Here is a 6,854-nt window from a genome sequence, read left to right as displayed (position 1 = left end):
ACTCCTGTCAGCTGAGTAAATATTTAACTTACTTAATATAACTCTGTGACAATTTGTCCAGACACTGCCACTTCCTGTGTTCAGGGAGATAACTTGTTTCTGTTGCTAACTTATTGCTTCTCTAGGTCTTTTATTACCTGGCTCAGATGTAGGGGGTGGGATTTATGAAGTAGACCAGTACGTTGTTATCATGCATTTTGTTACCTACATCACATACCAACCTATTGTGAAGACTAACTACTTACCCGGCTGAATGTTTGTAAAAGAGGCGATAAAGTTTATTAGGGAGAGACGAAATTCATAGAAACCTCTCATGCCAGATAGCTGGGGTTCAAGTTCAGGTTTTTCCATATTCTAGTTGTGTGATTTTGGGCCAACCTACTTAAGTTCTCTGCTCCTCAGTTTCCCCTGCTGTATCAGGGGGTGATGATAATTGTATTGATTTCCTAGCATTGTTATGAGGATTAAATGACTAAATATATATAACAGAGTAAGCACTATTTTAAGTAGGAGCTACCACAGCCACAACTACTATTTTTACGTTTGCCTTGAATCCTTATTATGTACTTGTGGATTCAGATGTTACAAATAAAGATTCATGAAAATGAGTTGTTAGGTTCATTTACCTTTAAGGAATAGATTCTGGAAAGGTTGAAGCACAGAGAAAATTTGCAAAGGCAAAGCGAACTCCAGAAAATTTGCAAAGGCAAAGCGAACTCCAGAAGGGGTCAAGAAGAGTGAAAACTAATTCCTATTCTACAACTGCTCTATATTCTTCAAAACTGTTGATGTTAAGACAAAGAAAGATTGAGGATTATAGGAGACTAAAGAGGAAGGACAACTAAATGCAATTCATGATCCTGCATTGATTCCTGGATTGCTATAAAAGACATTAGAAAAACTGGAAGAATTTGAATACAGACTGATATGATAATGATTATTATATCAATATTAACTTTCTAACTGTGATATTTATAATGTAATTGTATAAGAGAATGTTCTTATTCTCATAATGTGTGTATGTATAAGTGTGTACATGTGGAGAGAGATTGGAAAAGTAAATGTGACAAAATGTTAACATTTGATGAATCTGGTTTATACCAGCTTCTTTCTCCTACTTTTACAACTTTTTTATAAATTTGAAATTTTTTCCAATTTAAAGTGAAAAAATGGAAAATTTTGTCTGAGGAATCTCTTTAAATGTTTTAAATATAAAAATCCTCTGAAGATGACATTAAATCTCACTAATGAATATACTTCTTTTGAAAAGAATAAAAACATGTGAGAAGAAATAAAAAATTTAATGAACTATATCTAATGGTTAATAGAAAAGTTGAATTGTCATTTATCCATTTTAAAGTCAGTAGTATATTGATCCACTTGTATTATTTGAAGAACTCAGTTTGTTCAATAACTAATTTTTCTTCCAATTTTTTTGGCAAATATAGGAGTAATAGAACTGAATTATCATTGTTGAAACTTCCAGTTCATCCAGAGTTCTTAATATAAATATACCCAAAAGTGAAATGACAAAGTTAAGTATTTTCTTTAATTCTGAAATATTCACACTTACAGAATACAAATCTATAAGTAAATTTTATCATCTTTGATATATAGTTTCTTTTTGTCTCATTCAGCTATTAAGTTCTTTTTAAGATAAACTTTTGTAATACAAAGTTAATTTTAAAATCATATTATCAAATAGCAGAGAACATTAAAAACATGACAAGTTGGCTTCCAGTTTAAAATAGAATGTGTTTCAGTGCAGCCTTTTCTAATTTTGTACATTCAGGATCTCATCTACACTAAAAAATGATGAATCTGTACAACCGTGACACTGGAAATGAAGCTTGAGTGACAGTCAGAATCTGAGGAAAAAGCATCATTAAGTGAAAATCTTATGGAGCTTGACTAAGAAACTGTGAGGAGCTGTGAGGCCTGCCCCCCACCCCCACCCCCGGCCCCCATCTTGCTGGAGTTTGAAAGGCTTCTCTCTACTTCCTGGTTCAGGAACTCAGGAGTTATCAGATGGAAAACAGGGCAGCCATTCTTCTGCTGCCAAGGTTAGAAATAAAGAGATAAACAGTATAATCCAAAAAAGGAAAAAAAAAGAGAAGGAAGGAAAGAAAGGCAGAAGAAAATGATCATAACATTAGTGTCATTCAAAGCTAAATTAATGTGTCAGAAAAACAAGGATCATTTTATACTGATAAAAGATATAATCCACAATGAAGATGTAAAATTCATGAGCCTTTATAGTAATATAGGTTTAAAATAAATAAGGAAAAGTTTCTGGAAAATCAAGGAGAAATTGACAGAAATAAAATTATTATAAGAGGCATTAACATATCTTTCTCGAGATTTGGTAAAGACTGGAAAATAAAATAAGGTTGAATCAATAGGTAGATACTGAACTTTAGTTTACAAGCAGAGACTATATCTTTTTCACAAATCCATGGATCATTTGCAGCAGCTGGTCATAAACTAGGACACAAAGGGAATTTTACCGTATAATAAAATGAGAAAATGTAGAAGGCATATTTATATAATCATAACTAACATACACTAAGAAAATTTTAAACAAAAAACTCTTCGGTTAATGAATTATCTAACAATTTCCAAAATAAGGCCTTAGAATACATACATTTTTAAAACTTCCAAGATCATTTATAATCTATAGGAGGATGGATATTCATTACAACTGTTTGTAACAACAAAATGCTGTAACTAAGACTCATCACTGGAGAATTATGCAGCTGTATTTGAAGATCGTCTCTATATGTTACTATCTCTATATACTGTGCAGGATGCATTAATTAGTACCCGAAAAAAATTAGATAGAAGAAAATATATAATATGCTATCATTTATCCCCAAAAGGCGGCAGGGATATGAATATATAAAATCACAACAATAAAACAAGAACGTAATTAAAAAAACTAGAAAAAATATTAGAAATTGGTTACCTTATAGTGGTAACAGGGTAGAGGAAACTTGGATAAAATCTATAATTTCTGATTATACCTTGTTTTGTAAATTTGACTTTAGAACCATGTAAAGATTTTACATGGTCAAATTAAATTTTAAAAGTAATTCCTAAAAACAGAAAGCAAAACAAAGATTACACTATTGAGTTAGTAGCGGCTTAACTACACAGAGAGGAATTATTTCCTCTAAGTGACTTTAAAAAAACAGTAATTTAATGTATAAACCTATGAATATACCGTAAGAATAAAAAGAATTACAAATATTCTTTAAGCTGCTTTCAATTTATAATAATATTATCTTTGCTGTTTATAATAATATTATCTTTGCTGTTCTAAAACTATAGTATATGATACAGGACATGGTAAATAAGTAATTATATTTTTAAGAATCAAACGTTAGTAAATGAAATGAGATACAAAATCAAATAAGTACAAACCCTATAATCATGAACTTGAAAACATCAGTTTGAGCTCAGGAAGTATTTATTTTAAAACAAACAAACAAAAAACACTTGTTTCTTTGTTCTGCCCACCAACAAGGCCTACCTAGAAACGATAACCAGACCAGTGGCAATGCGCTCCCACAGCACACAGAGAGAGTCGTGGTTTCTAATACTATTTTTTACTAAAAGTAACCCGGATTCTTGAAGAAACAGCACATTTCAAGACTGGGGCAGGAAAAACTCAAGAAGGTCCTGGAACATATTGTCATATAGTAAAGTAAGAACTTTTCAATGAGTAATAAAGTAGTGACAAAAAGTACTCAGAATCGAATTTGAATAGGTTTTCACTGCCAAAAATGGAAAAATTTGAGCAATGAATTGAAACGGCAGATATGTTTAAACCCGAGTGCATAAGAAATAAAGAACTTGGGGTTACCTGTAGAGAATTCTGAGAACTGGTAAATGAAAAGATCAAGCATTTATTCCTGCTGACAAATTAATAAGGAATGAAGATTAGAACATTTGCATACTCTAATGGATAATGGACTGAGGCAAAAATTTCTAACATCACACAAAGAGAGACAGCTGGGCATTATATATCTGCTCATGAAAAGTCCTGTCACTATCACCAATGTCTTCCTGCTAACAGATCCAACCTGCTAAGTGATCAAGTATTTAACAAACTATCTATTAGAGAGCTAGATCACAGGAAATTCAGGGGATAGTAAATGTATTAAAAGATAGTATGTGGATGCAATCGGCACAATTCAGAATGTTGGAAATTCTTCCAGACAAAGTGACCCAGTTGTTTCACAATGTAAATGGCAAGGAGAGAAATGAAAAAGTATGCAGCAGATGCTATTGGTGCCCACCCATATCTTTTGTGATTTCACTGTGCTCAGTCTGACTTCCTGCCTCTCTGTGCTGAGAGAGCTTTTTTTGCCTGAACCGTGGACTACTGCTCTGCCCACTCTGGGGATGCCAGAAGTGACGGGCAATTAATCCTCCAGAAGCAGCCCTTAATCAGTGGTGAAATAAAGTGGATGAATAAATACCCAACTTCTTCAAGTCTCAGGAGGTTAATTCTGAGGGATGCGTGTGTGTGTTTTATACCTTTTCCAAGAATTTTCCTGAAAGGATTAAGCTTCAGTTATCCATTGTTAAATGGTTTAATAGTTTAATATGCACTATGAATATGTATATATTTTGCCAAAATGCTGAAATTTCTGGGATATTTTGATGATTCAGTAGTACAGAATATGAGACAGAACACTTAAAAGTAAGACTTGAAAAGTCTAAAATTGTGAGTGTTAAATCCACCTAAGAGCCATGCGTTTCTGAAATTTGCAGTGACTGCTTTTGTTGGGACCAAAACAACATAGCTGATAAAATTAAAACTTAATTTGGGAAAATCTTTTAAATAAAAAAAGAGTCTATTAAGTGGAGGTTTAGAGTGTATGTGAAATCTTAGAAGCATATAAACAGAAATTTGCAAGCAATTTCCCATCTCGAAAAATGCAGATGTAGATGCAGATGTATGTCTATATCAGTTCCTAAGAAAAGTCCTATCACTTCTTAGGAGTTCACACGCTTGCTAAGATTTGCTTTCTTGTAGAATTTTCTAATGATATGATAATCCTTGTTTTCGAGCTATCGGGTAGAAAAATAGTAATTTAACTTGACAATAAGATTTGATTTTGATTCTAAGGAGATTCATTAGAAGAGTCTGAGATGAGCATTGGAATATTTTGAGAATGTTCTTCAAATAGTCAGAGTTTAAACTGGAAAGAGTAAAAAGTCAAACATTTTATATTTATAAAAAGTCAAACTCTTTTTTCTTCACCTGGTTAAAAAGTTGATGCCAAAGTGACTAAATGGCTTTATTTAGTTAACAATAAATTTTTGTTGGATTCTATTTTATGTACTTACCTCTGTTTCATCTATGTGTAACTTATGTTATCAAACTGCATTTTATAACTGTGTAAGTGGCCTTTTATTATTCATGGGAAATCTTGCGGGAATAATGATTAAATTCAAAAACTACAACAAACTAAATAAAGATTGACACAGTAATGTGCACATGTATTGCTATCCTCAAGTTAGCAATAGTAGATTTTCTTTTCTAAGATATTTCAGAGAATGAAATTCCTAGTCACATCATCACCTAAATTTACTCAAATTCACTATCAGGATTTGGCTGTTTAGCATGAATGGTTAAAGCTTAATAAGTTTGCTATTTTTTAGAATTAAAAGTTATTGAATGAACAAATTTAATTTCAGTGAATGATGGATTTAAAACTTTTGCTAACAAAGGATGAAATAGATTTATTATAAGCTCTAAAAAAGTAATTAAATTTTCTTAACCTGTTAAGGGACCTTTTGGTTAACCCAAAGAACTCTGAATTGGCTAAGCATTTAATAATAAGAATGACTTTAAACTTCTTTTCAAATCTATATATTAAAAATCAGCTAAGACAGTAGTTAATTTTAACTTTTTCAAATTGTATTTCCCGCGAACTCACACATCTTTCTTTCACGATAAGATTTTATCTGCAGAATTTCAGTTTCGGTCCTTATGCAGAATTGTGCTGACTTCTTCTGCTCCCTTTCCTTCAGCCTTTCTGCTGAATGACTTACCTCCTGAACCTTCCCAGAGGAGTCCATAGCAGGTGTATAAAAGCACATGTGCTGCTGCAGTGGGATAAGACGGCACAGAAGTTCCTCTTGAGCAAAAGTCCTCTATCCTCTGCCCACTTCTCACCACCTTGTAAACTTGTTCTTAAATTCCACTCACTTTTGGACACACTTATGTTAACTCTAAAGAGGCAAGTACTTTGTCACCTCAGGGAGGAGGTGGGAGGAGGCCAAGTGAGGTGTGTAAAACCCTCCCTGTGCCTGGCCTCAGCCTTGCTTTGCGATTGTTATCTCATTGGACCCTGTCAATAACCCAACAGGGAAGAAATATCCATTTTATACATTAGGAAACTGAGGCCCAGAAAAGGCACTGGGCTACTTAGCTGTGCTGTCATCCTATCTAATCCAAAGCCTTTTTCTACACTATATACTTCCTGTATGAACTAGCATCACCCATGGTCACATGGCAGAAAGCAGAGCCTTGAGGAAATGGGCCACCAGCCACTACACATTGACCAGGCCTTAGGCATGGGTGACACAAAGCAGTTACGGGCACCTGGCGGTTAGAAGTCAAGGAAGTTACAGCAATAAAGTGGGGCGGCGAGACACTGAAAGAAGCTGGGGGAATAAAATTTTTTAAACTTCACCTTTCCCCTTTACTACCAGACCAATTTGGAGCTTGTTTTACAGTAGAAATTAGGCTGCCAGACCTATAGGGCAAAAGTGTTTTTGTTGAAAAGCCCAGTAAGTATTACACCTCCCCCCACACCCTCCAGCCCGTCCCACCCCCA

Source organism: Pteropus medius, unplaced genomic scaffold (genome assembly GCF_902729225.1).
Source record: "Pteropus medius unplaced genomic scaffold, Ma_sr-lr_union100, whole genome shotgun sequence".
In the NCBI taxonomy this organism is placed as follows: Eukaryota; Metazoa; Chordata; class Mammalia; order Chiroptera; family Pteropodidae; genus Pteropus; species Pteropus medius.
This window is presented reverse-complemented; position numbering follows the sequence as displayed.